Source organism: Tympanuchus pallidicinctus, unplaced genomic scaffold (genome assembly GCF_026119805.1).
Source record: "Tympanuchus pallidicinctus isolate F22 unplaced genomic scaffold, pur_lepc_1.0 scaffold14, whole genome shotgun sequence".
Lineage (NCBI taxonomy): Eukaryota > Metazoa > Chordata > Aves > Galliformes > Phasianidae > Tympanuchus > Tympanuchus pallidicinctus.
In genome coordinates, this window is record NW_026294659.1 from 6,938,587 (window position 1) to 6,957,555 (window position 18,969).

Sequence of the window (18,969 nt, forward strand, 5' to 3'; positions counted from 1 at the left end):
CCATTTTCTAGTGGCTCTACTGTTTGGCACTGGAACAGCAAATTGAGGTTAGAAGCAGAAGTGCCAGGAAGATAAGAGGCCAGATGTACCAGAGAGGTGATGACCTCATTTGGCAAGAAATACACTTTGGCTATATAGTTTAAATAGCACAGTTTATTCCAAGCAGTACCTATTTTTAGTGAAGTTGAGTGAGAAGGAATGCCTCTATCACCTCTAAAGTCTTAGGCTCCACTAAAACACATAAGCATAATGAAAGACAAGCAGGAAATAGGGCCACCAAGGTAACGGCAATTTACACAACTATCAAACTATTCAGTATATTTCTTTTCTTTGCAAAGACTGCATCTGTCTCAATGACAAAGACTTTACATTCCAAATTTCATTGCCAATTAAAGGCATTAAATTGGCCTGTATAGGCTTTTTGGCTCCTATTGACCTCATCAAGCAGCTGTGATTTCTAAGCAATCAGTCTCTAATGAGCTTACAAGCAATAAACAGAAGTTAAAATGCCATATGTATTTCATTTATCTTTTTTAAAAATGAGCACTCTTAAGATATACATCTTGAACATTTTAAGTTTAATACAAAATGTGTTGTTTGTTTTGTTTTGAGTGGAGTTTGGTTTTTCTTCTGCTTTTTTTTTTTTTTTTTTCTTTTTTTTTTTTCCCCTAATACATGGAGGAATCATCCTCAAGTGACTGAAATGGAAAAACAAAAAACAAAAAACAAAAATGAAACAATACTTATGCTATGCCTCTGCCTTTTCAATATAGTTAGTGCCTTATCAGCACTCAAACACACTCCTGTGAGCAGCTCTGGACAACTAGCTAGAATGCTCAAATTCTTCAGCTGTCTTTCAATCTTGTCTCCCTTTATTGTATTGTAACAAAAACGTCTGTAAAAACTGTATGGCAAATTTTTAAATCAGGTAAAATTTGTGTACCTAATGAAGGAATTATCTTAGAAGTAGCTCAAGTACGCAGTGTAGCTAATAGCTGCAGCAGAAACGATGCTACAGATTCATCGTGATGGTGAACACCAGCGTCCTTAAAGCTGGAATACTTTTTTCTTACAGAATCAGACTTTTGTCAGAACTTGTTAATATTTACTAGAAGTATAATATAAAAGCTATTATACCAAATACCTTCATATATTAACCACGAGTTAGAAATAGGTTCATTGAATGGGCCTTGAAGAAGGTAATAAGCTGCAAGATCTGAGATTTGAACATTTAAGGGCTGTTAGTCCATACTCTTTCCTATATGCAAAGCTCATTAAAAGCAAATTAGCCAAACCTTTAAACGCAGTTTGTTTATGTTTGCTGACAGTAAGTAAGAAGGAATCAAAGTGAGTTCTTGGCAAAAAGCTTATTATATAGCTACTAAAATGCCACAGCTCCATTCCAGGAATCCTACACCACATCCAGGCAGTCCGCTTGGTGTCCTACCCAGTGATAGCGCACTCCTTTCAAGTGCCATACACTACGACCAAGCATAATGCAACTTCCTTGCACAAAGATTCACGCTCTCCATCACAATTTTATTCCACGTCACATCCTAAAATGGTTTTACTCCAATTTTGGACATCTCGCAGCATTTCAACTGATGATAAAAGTTAAAACATCACCAGCCTTACAATCAAATGCAATGCTTCAAGAAAGCCACAGAACTACACACTGAAATTTAAAAAAAAAAAAAAAGAAAAAAAAGAAAAAAAGAAAAAAAAGACTAAAATGACCCTGTTGATTGCAGTTATCAGGGAGTAACACAGGGATAAATTGGTTTCTAAGTGACCTAAATTTTAGTATTGAGAACATACAGCTTGACTTGGCTACTGAATGGCAATTCAACAAAGAGCAAGAACTGTGTTGTGCTCCCATCTAGCCCTCCTCCCACACATAAGAGGCTGCATGTTTAAACAGAGGTAGGCAATTCATTGCACACTGTACGTATTCTTCATCTCATCTGAATGGGGAAAGAAGCATAAATCATTGTAGAAAGTCCATATCTGAAAGCCCTCCTGTCTACCAAGCCCAGACAAGAGTTACTTCTTTGCTTCCAGTTCATCACTGTGAATAAGTCCATAAGGAACACAGAACTGCTCTTGCCCCGAGTAGAATCACAGAATCACTCAGGTTGGAAAAGACCTTAAAGATCACTGAGTCCAACCCAAGCCTGACCATACTACCCTAACAACCCTCCGTTAAATCATGTCCCTGAGCACCACATCCAAATGGTTTTTAAACACAGCCAAGGATGGTGACTCAACCACCTCCCTGGGGAGCCTATTCCACTGCTTAACAACCCTTTCTGTAAAAAAGTTTTTCCTGATATCCAACCTAAACTTACCCTGACACAACTTAGGGCCATTTCCCCTCGTCCTATCACCTGTCACCAGTGAGAAGAGACCAACCCCACTCTTGCTGTAAGCACCTTTCAGATACTGGAAGAGAGCAATAAGGTCTCCCCTCAGCCTCCTTTTCCCCAGACTAAACAGACCCAGTTCCTTCAGTCACTCCTCATAGGGAATATTCTCCAAGTCCAAGTAATGACACTATGCCCTGTGACCACGTTAGAAATTACATTTTGCCCAACTCAAATCTGCAGTGGGATGGGTAGCCAAAGGGAGGACAATCCAGGAAAACTATAAGGAAAAAAATGGTTTACATTAGAGACAGTGAATGTTACTAAAGCTGCCAGATCCGGTAGGTTTGAAAATTTGATTAACTGTTCTGCTCAGCCTGACAGGCTTTGGTCAAATCAACACCATAATGGGAATGCAGAAGAAAAAGTAGTTTGGACAGCATTAAGAGGACTGTATCTCAAAGACAACATTCATTCTTTGCATTCTGCAAGGCAGCCTGAAGTAGTGTGTTGTAGGTCTTAAATTTGTGTAGATTATTTGCAAAAGGTATTTAGACTCCATAGGTGAACAAGATATATAGGTAGATCTATAAAAGGCTTCTTTCTATTACAAAATCTTTATTCTTACTGCTCAAAATACTACCATTTTAGCTTTATGGTGCTCTTGTCATTACTTGGCCAAAATGCTTGAAAATATAAATTTTATAAAAGGTTCCATCACACTTGAAAGCAAGTATAGTTTATAGGCTACTGTGGCAAGCAGGATGGAGGGAATTGCATTATTTCTGTTGAGAATTGCAGGTTGATAGCATTCCTTAGCCTTTTAGAACTTAAATCTGTATCTCCTATTTCCTATGATTCTCACGGAAATTCAGGTGTTAGCACATTAAAGCAACAAAGGCCAGTTTCTCTCCTTGAAGCCAGTGTACACATGCAGGTACTACAGGGATACAATCAGGACTGAAAAATTAAATTAAGAACAAAATGGAATAACCTTCAGTTAGGCCTGAAAAAACAAACAAACAAAAACAAACAAACAAACAAAAAAAACAACACACTTCACCTTTACACAGTTCTGGTCACCATTCATAGATGCATCTTCTCCCAGCACTCCCATGGGTAACAAAAAAATGAAGGAGGAAAGAACTTCTTTTTGTTTGTTTGTTATAAAGAGACTGATAGATATTGAAAGTAGATAACTCCAGCTATTAGTCAAGATCAGGTCTGCTTATAATTCACTAAATGCTTTCATGACATCCCAAGTTTTTCTGAACTTCAAAAAGGAAATTCTTAAAAAGTCTTCTACTCACCTACAGCTGCTGTTTTTCTCTTGTTCTTTCTAGATGTCCTTACCCTCAGAGCAAAGGAAGCTTAACAGATCCTCAGCCTTAAATTTGAACATCCCCTCTTCAGAATTATGTGTTTGCCAGCTGTATCATCATCTAGATAAGCTTAGACGCTGATTAGATATCATAACAGAAATCATAACAGAAATAAGTGCTTAAATTACACCAACCTTTTCTTTCCAGCCTTTTGTCAACAATTTTTGTCAACCACAAACCACCAATTGGTTTTCCAATGCTATATATCCAAATGGGTTTGAAATCCTTGCATAAAAAACAAGATATTCTGTAGGTGGACATGACATTGAAATAACACTGAAGACTCTCATCAGAGAATTCTCTTGTTAGGTCACTCATTGAAAAATGTATTTTGTTCTTTCCTTTTTCCATTATAATAGCAAAGCTTTTAAGTAAGCTGAGTTTTCTAATTTTCAGGGAAAATGACTTACCATTATAAATGTATACTTTTCTTAAGTAAATTCTAAACATAAAATTTATATTCAGGTATATTGGGATAACCTATCAATAGTAAATTAATAGCACTATTTTTAAAGCGTCAGATAAATAAGAAATTCCTTAATACACTGACAGCACCAAGGTGAACACAGAAAGCAACGGAAACATTTCTTTCACCCTTAACTACAACAAAAAACACTGCTTATATGCGCTGGAGACCCAGTTGTGCTCACAGCTCTGTAGATCCTTCTGCCAGTGTATTACCCATTTCTTCCAATATGACTGCCATCCTCTGTTTTGAGATATTAGGGAGAAGGAGTCAATAAAGAACTTTTATCTTGTCACTTCCATCATCATAAATTGATTGTTTTGGGCTTGGCCACACAAAGATATCAGATACAAGACTTCATGAATACATTTCTAGAGATTTATTAAAAGCTGGTAATTTACCATGACAATAACTGCTTTTTTTCTTATCACCCAACAAATACAGAAATAGTTTCATAATCATTTTCATCTTCAAATTGTAAGTTTCATTATTACAGCTGAGATACAAAGTGATGATAATTATTTTACTGCTTAGTATTTTTAGACCAATTGACATACGTGTTGAAGAAAATTACAAAGTGCATTCCTGGAAAGTTGTCAGCTGCGTTAAGCACTCTAAATAGTTCCAGTAGATCTAAGTTCACATATATAATCTTACCACTGAAAGGCACATTTTAAAAATAATATTTGATTTTGCTCATTCTGCATGTCTTGTGGTTCTATCCAAGATGAAATTTAGCATGAGAAATTGTTCTGTGATGAAATAGAGAATCGCTCAAAGTGTGTACACCATTTAGAAAGATGAAATTATTCAATTTCAAAGAAATGCATGTTCTGTTTAGACTCATATTTTATCACACTGGGCTTGGATCTTATATAATCATTTTGATTATGTATTATTTTACTGATTTATTTCCTCGTTAATTCACTGTCATAGTAATGTGATCAACTTCAATGGATATATTTAAGCCATTACATACATCTTATCTCTTTGTGCAGCACCAAATTCTTCCATCAAAATAGTTAATTAAGGAAGAAAATCAAATTTCTGTTAATCTCACACTAAGAGATACTTTCTCCTTGAAAAAAAATACAACTTAATTATGAAAATGAATCCATGAATTATATGAAGACATGTGGATAATATTAGAAATGAGCATAGCAAATGAAAAGTCGACACTAGTAATGTTTGATGTAATACATCAAAAGCGAAGGAAGAGCGTGTCTAGAGTGCTCACTGGTCATGTCATGAGAGATACATAATACTCTAATGAGTGTAGATAAAAAGATAAAATGAGATATGTCAGTTTTGCTATTGAGAGATTTGTAATTATTTGTATTGATTCGGGTGTCCTAGTTTGCAATGGCAGTGTTAAGAGAAAAAAACATGGGACCTCTGTGATTCTTCTTCTCAAAAATATTTATTTCCTAAATCTTAAGGTAGAATTACTTACTTTGTTTATTCATGATTTTCAAACAACCTTAAAGAGTATCTCAGTGGAATTGATGAACTTTTAGCACCCTGCTTTCTCAGATGACTTTGAAAATTCTAGTTGCTTTCTGTAATATAAAATTTACTTATCGGGAGCATCTAACATGAAAAATGCATGCACATTGCTGAAAGATGGCGATGAGGTGAATGGGCTGATAAGAAAACATGGGGTTTTATTCAGGAATAAGGCAGAAATAATTTAACTATCTCCACCTGGCAGACTGTTAAGAGTGTTTTATAAAAAATCTGCTTTCTTTCAATAGTAAAAAAAAAAAAAAAAGAGAAAAAATTGTATTTTAAAGCAGATACAATGCTTTTATGCCTTTCAATTACAAACAGTTAAGTCACTGAATGTAAATTGCTTTTTTTTTCTGTTTGCTTTTTTTTTTTTTTTTGTGACCTAGTCACTTGACAACCACAATAAGATGGTAAAAGTAGCTTTGGAAACCCTGCATTTTCAAGAGCAGAAAGAACCATCATGTTTTATTATTGCCATTGCTGTGGCCAGTGTGGCAAGTTTGAATATTACAAGGATACGTCATCAATGAAAAGTGATATTAAAAGAGAGAAAAAAAAGAAGGCTACACAAAAGACATGCTATACTTTGTACCTCCCATTTTGTTTCTCACCCTAATTAAGTTACATATTGATGAGAGGGAATTCCAGGCATGGCAAATGAAAACTCCTTTTTATTACTTGGAAGTACCAATGATTGACAACACTTTAATCTACCAAAATTAAAAAAGAAAAACAAAAAACAAAAAACAAAACACTTCTGCTAGTATGTCTACAGTTATTCAATACAGATTTCTTATAGAGCCATGAATTTTTTTTTGAGTTTTTCTATTTGTTGTCTTCACTGCTTCTTTCAGATGAAATAAATATCAGCTTGTTTTTTTTTTTTTTTTTTTTTTTTTTGTGAAGGCGGAGGAGGGGATGAGAATAAAACAACTGCAAATCCATGACACCAAATCCACCAATCTAGCACTCTATAAAAAAGGCAGCTAATTTTTTGCCATTGTGTGCCTTTATTACTTGTAAAAGCTTGGAATTAGGTTTGAGAAGAATATATTATGTAAATATAAATAAATAAATGAAATCATTGTGTATAATGTTAGCATTATGAAGGTGAATAAAAATAGATAACATCTCAATTGAATAAATTCATTGTTACAGACATGAACAGAACTCATAACAGGGCCACAGTTTGGCTAGATAATACAGTTGCAGATAATAGGTGATTTTATCCATCATAGAAAAACAGCAGAAGAGTCACTGAACACCTTCAAGGTCAAATGTAAACTTGACATCGTATTACTTATACCCCAAAGTCATAAAATGATACATTACAGCTATAAATTTACTAGTGCAAATAGAACTTTATATGGTATTTGCATTTGGAAAGCCATATGGAAATTTTAACTCCTTAATTCTGAAAATACCCTATGAAGACTGTGCAGTATAACATAATACTGCAGTATAATGCAGTATAACACAAATTCAGTTATAGAAAAAGTCTATATACAAACCAAAATATGTAAAAACTGAAACATTTTCCATGAGTTTCTATAAGGAGTTACATGAGTTTCATGTAGGAGAATTTCCTACAGACCAAAACAGGAGAAGAACCTGAATGACTGTATGAATTCCAAATATGTTGGGACCTGTTAGTACTGGAAAGAACTTCACAGTTTTACATGTGAAAGTAAAGCCACCAAAGAAAAACTGTAACATTAAAAATAAATATTTACTGATGATTCCACTGAAGAACTGCAGTCCATTAGATTGGAACATTGCAGTTTGCTGCCTCTTCTGCCACCTGGCTAAGACAGAGAGCTTGGTAGAAACTTCACCCAATAAGGGACATGTGATATCCCAAAATGTAATGGAACTAATATATTTATCTCCAGTTTAAAAGACACAGATATTTCTTTACTCCACCTTAGGTTCAAAAGTAGGGAGGGCTAATCACATGGTATTCCAAATCCAAGTTACTAGGAATTTTCCAATGTCTGGGACATGGGATGTTTCCCGTTCTTCTGATGTCTTAGCTAACATCAGCATATAAATACCTCAGTAATCCTGTCCTCATATCTTACTTTACACCGCCTTTTCAAATCCAGCACTGCATTTCTGACAAGTCTTTATTTTCCATCATTCGCCTCCAAAGCCTTTTACCAAAAAAACACCTGTTTGTACATATTTATTTATGCCTTTGTTGCCCTAGTGTGATTTGTTTTCAAAATACTGCAGAAGTGAAAAATCCAAAGTTTATAGAAAAATATAGCAGTGAGATTTACCTCATCTAACTTCTTATAACTACAACATGCATCTCTGCATCTGAGATAGTTATTTAAACTCCACAGACAATGGGAGTAAACATCTTTAGGGCACAATGTGCTTTAAACATCCATGTTATCATGAATGACATTAGATGAATTTTGTCTTATATGCACTTATTGTCTTCCATGAGCAGAAATAAACATTTTAGAATCATCCCCTTTGTATACAATATAAATTTAAGGTTAGGTGAGGTAAATCTTACGTATTCACACTATGATGAACTAAAATACTTCTTTCCCTTTTGCACATTGGAATGGAACTTTTTAACGTTTTCCCATATAAACTACTGTATAGTTTAGTTTTGGTTAGGGATAGCCTTGTTATTATTAATAACAATAATTAAGTGTTCTACTCTAACAACTGTGTCCCTTTAGTTTCAAGCACGATCTTTCCCCTGAATATAATTGTTTGTGTAAGCCTTACATAAGAGTTTTGGCTTCTAGACATAGAACAAGAATGGTTTGTGTAGGGAAGGACATAGAATCATAGAATCATAGAATCATAGAATCACCAAGACTGGAAAAGACATAAAAGATGATCCAGTCCAACCGTTCACCTATTCCCAATAGCTCCCACTAAACCATGTCCCTCAACACAACATCCAGCCTTTGAACACCCCCAGGCTCGGTGACTCCACCACCTCCCTGGGCAGTCCATTCCAGTGCCTGACCACCCTTTCTGAAAAGTAATACTTCCTCACATCCAGCCTGAATCTCCCCTGCCGTAGCTTGAAGCCATTCCCCCTGGTCCTATCACTAATGACACGAGAGAAGAGGCCGACCCTCAGCTCACTACAACCTCCCTTCAGGAAGTTATAGAGAGCAATGAGGTCTCCCCTGAGCCTCCTCTTCTCCAGGCTGAACATTCCCAGCTCCTTCAGCCTCTCCTTATATGGCCTGTGTTCCAGACCCCTCGCCAACTTTGTTGCCCTCCTTTGAACATGTTCCAGGGCCTCAATGTCTTTCTTGCATTGAGGACATACTGTACATCAGTATGATCTCTTAGAGTTTTCAAAAAAATATACCAGGAATAAGAAATTTATGAACTTAAAACATAATAATAATAGAGTGCCACAGCAATCTAGAAATTCTTTTTTACATCTGCTTTGCAGTGCATCTCAAAAGTCTAATGGAAAGAAGAACAGCCATTTTCAGTGTCCTTTGACATGAGATCTAAAGCAGTTACAACAAATGCCATGGTTTTATGTTCTTTTGTTTACAGAATAAATCGGTGAATCTGTGCATATGCTGTGAACAAAGGATATAACTTCTGTAATTTATTCTGTAATAAAATTGATTTGAAAACTAAAGTAAATAAAACATATTGTAGAAATAAACAGCAATCCAAATACTAAGTAAGAGAAATCTGACCCATACTGACATGAAATATTTGTAATGAAATGGCAATCAATGGCATCCACCAAAACATCTATTTGAATGCTGAATCCTTTCAGTACAATGAAGTTTCTATAAGGTTAGAAAGTCTGTAGTCAACTACTAAATCTGTCTGAAGCTGTATAATACAGAAAAAAAGTTTTAAATATGGTAAACATTTGGTGGATGAAGTTGCTTATTTACAAATAGACTACCTTAATATCTCATATAGTTATTATAGTAAGAAAAGAAAAAGTATTTTAAATACAGTGTTCTTCATTTTCTACTCACTCAATATTGATACACAGTTCTGCTTCAAAAATAGTAGCTAGACCTACAACTATTTCTTATTGAAAAGGCTCTTTTTGGGGGGGTAGGTACAGAAGAGATACAGCTGCTCACTCTGTAGATCATTTAATACAGACATGCATGTGAATTCTTTATTGCATCATTTCCATTCCACTTATGACAGCAGTGTTGTTTAGGAACATAATGAGAACTGCTGTTCATTTAGGAAAAATAATAATAATCCATTCCGTTGCCTAGTAGAAATCTAAAACAAATTCATACCAAATTGCTTCTCACACCTAATCCTAAAGCTGTTATCCTTTCCCTAATTCTTATTCACATCCTATTCCTCTATAATAGCGGGATATGGGTTCTCCAGCTGGACCATTTCCCTTATGCACTGACATTTAAACTCATTTATAAAATAATGAGACATTTATTGTTCAACATTTTGAATCATTAATAGCATGAGTTGTGAGGTAGGTAACTATCCCTTGATTGGAACAAGTACTCTTCCAGCAAAGAATGAATGTACTCTTCTAGCAAAGACTCATTCATAAATATTTATTTTAAAATTTTCTCTCTGTCTTTCCCAAGCACTACTATTTATATACGCATTATTCACCTATGAAAAGAATTTCATACAAATTATGTAAAAGATAATATCTGATTTATTCTAGTCTTCACTACTGCAAAACTATATGCATAATGAAGCCAGTTAAGTACAATGGCTAAAATACTGGGTTTTGTATTGCATGACAAAACATTTTGATAAAAAAAAAAAAGCAAAAAAAAAAAAAAAAGCAAAAAACCAAAACTAACCAAAATTGTTGGCTTAAAGTAGTTTCTCTGTCTTCCCAGTCATGAAAATTGGACTCATTTGAGAAAACTAAAGAACATTTATACCCTCACCAACAGAATCTAAGGGGAAACGCAGATGCAGGCACTCTTTTTATGCAATGGAGTCACATCTTATTATATCTGCCCCAGTTAGATTAGAATTAGCTTCATACTTGTTAAGGTGCAAAAGTATTAAGCCTTTATTTTGATCATATTATTCATTGTAGATTTTTTTTATTATTATTATACTCTCCTTTAAACCTTAGTAGATTAGTATTTTCAAAATTTGCCAGATATTTCTATGATGAGTGCACTAAACAGTAATCATTTAATACACTTATAGAAAGAAAATTCAGTAAATTTAAACTCCATGTCAAATATGTATAATGTGTAGCTAAACTTCTTTCCTCAGTATAGATATAAAAGTCCTAATGTCCCAAGCATAAAGTGTTAATGTAAAGCACTGTCCAAAAAGCCTCAGCAGATCTATTTAACATTTGAAATGTACAAAAGGTTTCAATTAACAAATATTACTTTAATTAGGCATGAAGCTGCTGCTTAAAATGGAGTATGTTAAAACCTGGAACTTTTTTGTTCTCTTCCCTCCTTTTCAGGGCATATTAGAGTACAGAAATATAACTAAATAACTTATTTCAAAACAAAAACAAAAAGAATATGTCTGTTTCTGTCCTCAAGTTTGATTTTGATAAAATGCTCACTAGGATTGACCGGTCATGATTACTGGGAGGCCTTTTCTGCTGAAAGCTAAGTACTGCAAAAAGTGTAATTATGGGTAACAAATCAAGTCTCAGTGTCATCTGCTGTAAACCAAAGCATTTAATATTAGAATTTGCAACACAATAAAAAGTACTTGCACACTTTGCTTCTTGCATACCCCTTGCTTGAGCATGTTAACATCATTGTAGTGTAATCCTCAATACTATACTTTGTTCACCTATCTATCCCATCTACAGTAAAGGCCTCCAGCAGAAGACTTGTGAATCACTAATTTAAGGGGAATAGCTCCCACCAACCAGAAAAATGTGTTTTCTGAGAAGGAAAAATAAAATCCATATTTATCAATGAGATTTTATATGCACACATAACTTTTAAGACATCTTAGGCTACATTACTCTTTGCAATCATAAAATTTCTTGGAGACTAGGAAGTTAAAGCTTAAATTCACTGTACCATGATCACAATCACCTGTAAATACTCCACAAAATGAGATCTTTTAAGCAGTAGCCATCATTGTGACAATCAGTTTTGCTGGCAATTGCTGTCTATGTATCAAATCTGATAACAAATATTGTCTACAAGAAAAAAGGGAAATTTCTTCTCTCTTTCTGAAGGCTAATAGTATTAACATTCCCATCATTTCAGAACTATCCTATGAGTCTGTAAAATCACATGATAATAACCAAATTTCAGAGGAAAGAAAAAAAAAAAAGAGGGGAGGAGGAAAGAAAAAACATCATGTCAATCATCCACCTTTTAAGCTTTAAAATTGACCGATGATGATAGAATGGAGATGACTGAAGATATGAGGATATTTACTTAGCCCTTATTATTTGAAGTTATTATTATTGTGAAAAACACAAAAAAGACAGATTGATCTAAAATTAATGATTATTTCTTCCATCCATGGCTGCTGTAACTAGGGCAAGATAATTCCTGAAATTTTTGCTAAAAAAAAAAAAAAAAAAAAAAAAATTGAAGATATATTTTTTTCAAAACTTCAGCTAATTCCATTGTTCTAAGATGGAAAATAACAGTGATCATAGAAATTGCGTAACAGAACTGCCTGACTTCCATCAGGCACTAAGATTTATAATTACTTCAATCATGCCTCAGAATAGTCTCAGCACTCCTGTTTAACTAGCAACTCACTCTGAAAAATCATTCAATCAATCAATCATAGATAAAGTATCTGTGTATGAACTACTCACCCAAGTCCTACCTTTTATCTAATGAGATTTTTTTCATAGACCATGTGATTCTCAAGTTGAGGGGGTACATTTACAAAACTAACCATAATACTGATTTATGAAAGTAATGGATGAATTGCAGGGAGAGTTGATAGTTCACATTTGTCTTAATTTGGTGACTTTCTTGACACAATTTAAATACTTTCATGCCCAGGGTTCGGAAATCAAGTCTCTCAAAACACTGGCCATCTTGTAAAGGACAGATTGATTCCTACAGAAATTTTTTCCAAATAGGATTGGTACATCTTGATCACTCATATATGAGCAGATTCACAGAAAACTTATTTTAAAAGGCCTATGTGGAAGGAAAAACAAGAATGAAATTGGAGAACCTAGAGCCACATACACTTCCTTCACATAGAGTAACTTTCACTCAGTGCTCTACTGGAAGTGGTAACAATGTATAGCAACAGCAACTGAAGCTGGAAGCATTAAATACATGTGCTCATACATTGCATCAACTGAAGTGTCAGCCTAATTGTGTTATTAGTTTTTGCATTTGGTAGGAGATCTTCCTACCTGTTATATCTCAAGCTAGCTGTCTTGTCAACTTCAACATCTTTGATTTCTGCTGTGGAGTATTTTTCATTAAAAAAGTAATAATAATAAATGCCTTTCCTAGAGTTTACCAGATGTGGGAGTTCCTGTCTCTTCCTTGATCCGAACTAAGAACTAAGTTCCATGACTGTTACAGGGGAAAAAAAAAAAAATTCTTAGGCACTCCCTCAAAAACACATTGTCCTAACTTATATAAATGAATGATACATTCATGTGCATGCTGAAACACACAAATTCTAGGAAAAAGTCAAACATTTAGTGTATTATTAAACTGTAAGGAACTATTTTCACATGATTACCATCTTTTTGAACCAGTAGCTATTTTAGCCTTTCTAATTCATTCCACCATAGCTTCAGCATAGTTTGGTGTTGTGTGATCTAAGTCCTATCTGAGTATACTTCCAATATGCATCTTGTGTATCTGGCCATTTTTGCTTTCCATCTAGCACTGTAAACTTTCTTCAAATAATTATTTATGCAAGGTATAAAAAGTGTTTCATTCATATGCGAAAATTATACTACAAGATTGTTCTCCCAGGAGCCATAAATGGATCAGAGTCCAGTTTGTGATATGAAAAAAAGAAGTATGAATCTCACCAGGATTTTTAATCACAATATGCTGACACTGAATTGAAGATCCATTTTGTATCATATCCCACTGGACTAACAAAAGTCTGCTTGTTTGCATTAGTTAATTTAAAATTCTTAGTAGAAAAAAAATGATATTGAAGGTTTCGTCCAGCTTTCAGTGAAACTTGCTCTTATTCTAGAGAAAAGCCAGTGGTCATTTTTGTGCTGCATTTTCAAATCAATTGTGCATAATATAGTTACTTATAAGCATTTTTTCCTGTGTTTCAGGACTGTTAGGAAATACTCTTACAGAACTTTTAATAATTTTATTTTGCACATGCTTCTGTACATGAAATTATTTCAATTATCACACAGCCTTCTTCAATGGCTTCAGCCTCATATTTGCACTATTAAGTTGATTAAAATGCAACAGAAAACAGTGAAGCCATTTTTAACTTAATTCCTCACCAGTTATTTTTGGAAAATAATAACAAAACCAGACAGAATGCTGTTCACAGTGCCACTCCATTTAACAGGGAGAGGCTGTTGAAATTTTTCAAGTGAAAATATAACTTGAGATAGCATGAAGTACAGTAAAGTAAGATTAATCTAACATCTCTCTATGATTTCTGAAGCCTTGAGTAAGGCTTAAGTAAAAAAAGTTCTAGATCATGGTTGTCCAGAGGCTTAGGAATTCTGATGGAAAGGTGTAACAGACTATCAGCTGTAAGGCAACACTCTAGATTTCTTGATTACCCCCAAACTTCTTTTGGTTATGATGACTCAACAACTATCATATTTGGTAGAGTATGGCCGACAAACTCTGATTCACACTTGTACTGCACACATTGGAGCGACAGTTGTAGTTGACTGAAAATACTGAACGGAGGGGAAAAGTTCGTCTCCCATTGACCATTGTTCAGAACTATCTCAACATCAATGATAACATAGTGGGATAGAATTATGTTTTAAATTATGCTTATAGCTGGAGGTAAACAGGAAATAATACCATACAGAAAGGGAATGTTTCCAATCTGTGTTAAGATAATATACTCATCCCCTTTCATCATATACTCATCCACTTTACAACGAAATATGCATATTAGATAGTTTTTTGCTAAACTCTTATAACACTTGTCCTTCTTTGTCATTGTAACTGGTATGTTAAATGTACATTTGGCTATATGTGTGGAAATCATAGCTGCATGCTCTAATGCCAGATCTGAAGCTTTCACTGATGTAAGCACAGCTGCATGAGACACCATTTGAACGCATAGGGCATCACCTGCTCTGTCTTTTTCTTGTGACAAAAACTTAACACTTCTATTAGATAAAAACAATAGCAAGCAAAGGAGCTTAATTTCAGTTCCTAACATTGAAGGTTTTTCCAACTTGCTACTTAAACTTTTTTCATATTTTCTTCCTTTTCTCAACATTATGTAAGAATACTTGTGACAAGTCAGGATAAGAGAGAGCAGAAGAATCATAAAGGTCTTACAAAAAGATTTTTAAAACTGTGGATACGTAAGAACAAAGATTAAATGGACTATACAGTACTGTACAAATCAAATCCAACAATCCACCTAGTAATGGCACAAGGGTAGATTCAATAGATTTAACAGACATCTTTGTAATAATGTAGCATGTCAGCAAGAGTGGTCAAAATTAGAAGATTCACACTTGCCCATACATACACACACACACACACACCCATCAATGCTTAAAAATCTAGAGTTTTAAAAGTTATTTTTAGATTTGTTCTTCATTTTGAAAAGAAAGTTACTTCACCCACCTTTATATTATTCCATTACTTGATTAATGTGATGAATTCTTATGAAGCTAATGACAATACTCAAAATAATTACCTATCTGTTAGTACACATTCTAAACTTGTACAGTCTTTATAAGATCAAGTGCAGCTAACATTAATTTATGTCATTGTGATAAACCATCTCTGATCTGAAGGGACTTCAACAAAAGACTTTAAATCCACATTTTTACAAAAGCTGTTGATATTAACTGAAAAATAATTACACAGTACTTGAAGAATTCCTGATAACATTATGAATAATACGAAGATAACGTGAGCACCTAAAGTGAATAAGTTTAATCAGGATTCTAAGATTGTAAACAAATTCTAATCTCACTCTTACACACAGAGAAACTAGTGCCAAAACAAAATGGTAAAACAGACAACATATTTGTACTTGTGAATCATTCTGCCAGATCCACAGTAAGTTCATGCATCACTGCTTTTGATTTTAAAATGCATCTCAGAAAAATTTCCCAGCTAAAATCCAAACTAAAAATTTCTAGACTTGTTACATTTTAAATGAGGCTGAATTTTCTGCATCAGATATTGTTTCTAAGTATGCAGAAATAAACAGTAAATCCAGAGCTTTGCAATAACAGAAGCTTATATAACAAATTACAGAAAGAATTCCTCTCTACAGTATTTTATGTTTGTGTGCTGTTATTCTGCTTTTGGAAGAGTGTCAAGAATTTCAGAATAGATCTAAGAAATATCAGACAGTACTCACAATTGACTTTTACAAATACTCTGCTTGTAAATGAACTTCCGAGAATGGGGCACATCCTCGCTTTTATAGAGTTCATAGAATGGCGTGGGTTGGAAGGGACCTTTAAGATCACCTAGTTCCTATCCCCCTGCTACAGGCAGGACACCTCCCTCTTGACCGGAAAGGTTGCTCAAAGCCCTATCCAGCCTGGCCTTCAGTGCTTCCAGGAAGGGGACATCCACAACCTCACTGAACAACCTGTTCCAGTGTCTCATCACCCTCACAGTAAATAATTTCTTCTTAATATCTACTTTAAATCTACCCTCTTTCAGTGTAAAGCCTTTTCTCCTCATCCTGTTGCTATGTGCCCTTAAAAAAAGTCATTCCCCAGCTTTCCTGTAGATCCCCTTCAGGTACTGGAAGGCTGCTATAATGTCACCCCAAACCTTCTCTTCTCCAGGAAGAACAGCCTCAGTTCTCTCAGCCTGCCACCGTTGGGGAGGTGCTCCAGCTCTCTTATCATCTTCACGGCCCTCCTCTGGACCCACTCCAACAACTCTTTCCTTCTTTCATTGGGGGCTGCAGAACTGGACACAGGTGGGGTGTCACAAGCAGTGCAACTCAAAATGCTGTTGGCATTCTGAGCTGAGAGCACACATTGCCAGCTCATGTTGAGTCATCCATCAACTGACACCTTCCAATCTGAGGAGAGCAGCCCTCTCCTCAAGGCTGCTCTCAAGGCATTCTCTGCCCAACCCGTACTAGTGCTCGGAATTCCCCAACCCAGATGAAAGACGTTGCACTTAACCTTGTTTAACTTCATGAGGTTGACATGGATCTACCTCTCCAGTCTGTCCAGGACCCTCTGGATGACATCTCTTCCCCCCTTCTAGCATGTCAACTGCACTAGTCAGGTTGGTATTACAATACAGTTCAGAATGAGATCATATTGAACATTACTTGCTGTCTCTCCATTAATTGTAAAATGTAACCTCAGCTGATGTTTTCCCAGTAACTTCAATAAGCTTATATTTTGACTTCTTCCTCCTGCTGTGTGCTTGGATAATCAGTCCAACTGCCTGAAAGTGCAGAAAACTTCTTTCATAGATACCAATATGTGAGTCAAGTAGACTAGGAAGCTTTTAAAAATTTGCAGCCAAAAACCCATGAGATAATTACACTTCATTAAAGTGATTTTTATTCCCAAATGTGTAATTATTTCCCCCATTCTCTAACGGTATTGTTGCAAATGATCTGATCATAAGAGTGGGACAAAACATATTCTAAGTTAATATGCCTATGTTTCAAAACTTAAGATTTTTTTTGCTTTTTATAATTGGAGATTGTATTACAAAAAGCTTTGTTCAAAGTTGGCACTTTTTACAGATCCTCATATTCATTCAATTCCTCCTTATTGGTATGCAGTCTTCACATATACCAACATGCTCATCTGCAGTACATTCTCAAGACAGGTAATACATTTAAACTATTATTCCTAAAAACTGAAAAGGCTCAGAAGGTTAACCTAAGTACCTGAAAGCATAATGGCTTTAAAATGCATAAAATCTATTGAGATCTTTGAGAGCTCACTAGAAGCCAATCAAATGAAAAGAAGCAAACTGAGACCTAGTAAAAATCATCCATTAGTTATTTCATTTCCCAAGGCAAACAGGACTATGACTTCCACTGAGTAAAATCTGTTGTTGTCAGTGTTATCTTCTCATCCAAATTTTTTAAATTAATTTGACTGATTCTTCTAGGTTTATCAGATTATAATATGACTGAGTATTTTCCCTTAAATGCCTTATCTGGAAAGCAAGGGTACAGAAGGGTCCCTATCTTTTTTGTTTCAGCTTGTTTACAATTCTCATTCCAGACTGGTACTTCAGTATTTCAAGTGTTAGTATTCAGTAATTCTACTATTCTAATACTGTTTTCTTAATATTTTAAATATATCAAATTAGTTTCTTTAAACTTACATTGATAAAAGTATTCTTTTCCAAGTAAACCTCTCATTTACACTGATTGCTCTCTAAGGATTTTAGGAAATCTGTTGGAACATGAGAGAACTCAAAACCTGTGAATAATATATATGCTTCTTTTAATTGCACTATGAACGTAAATACACATATATATATATACTTCTATATCTTCTGATAAAGAAACACACATCTGGAAAGGGAAAACCAGGTAGCACACGCATCAGTACATTGAAAAGTGCAGTCTACAGTAAGCAAAAGAGAATGCAAACCTTGCTCAAAACTTTGAGGACTGTTAGAATGGAAAACAAGAATTGTAAAGAAGATCTGAAAAGTGGACAGAGGAAAGTGATAAAGAATCAGATTTGCCTAGAATTTTCAGGAGTTAAAATACTTTGAAGGCACATAAAGAAATGGGGAGGTCGCTGTGTTTTGCCCAAAATCCATTCATCATGGAAATTCTGTACCCACAATATAAGAAAGATGCCAGAAAAGACAGATAAAGTCAAAAAGCATAGTCATCTGACTTTACAAGCTCCATAAAGATCTATATCACAGATGAATTGATGTTATAATCTGAATATTATTGATAAATCTGTTAATTTCTTTATGAACTTAATTAATCAGTGACTGTGGTTTTATTAAAAAACAACAGCAACAAAACAGAAAACTGGAGGTTTCTTTAACTTTTAAAAATAAACTGTAATTCTATCAAGGAAAAACACAGCGTCCTAGAAATAGCACCAGCACATTTCAGATAGATATGAAGGATAAATACCAATTGAAATAGCTTTATTCTTCAGTTTAAA

At 34.7% G+C, this 18,969-nt stretch overlaps 1 protein-coding gene across 17 annotated transcripts in view; it reads right to left on the reverse strand.

The window, feature by feature from the left end:
• The window catches only part of DMD (dystrophin), a 1,043,395-nt gene that overhangs the window by 514,283 nt on the left and 510,143 nt on the right, over nt 1-18,969 (reverse strand). The gene's annotated exons all lie outside the window — the stretch shown is intronic.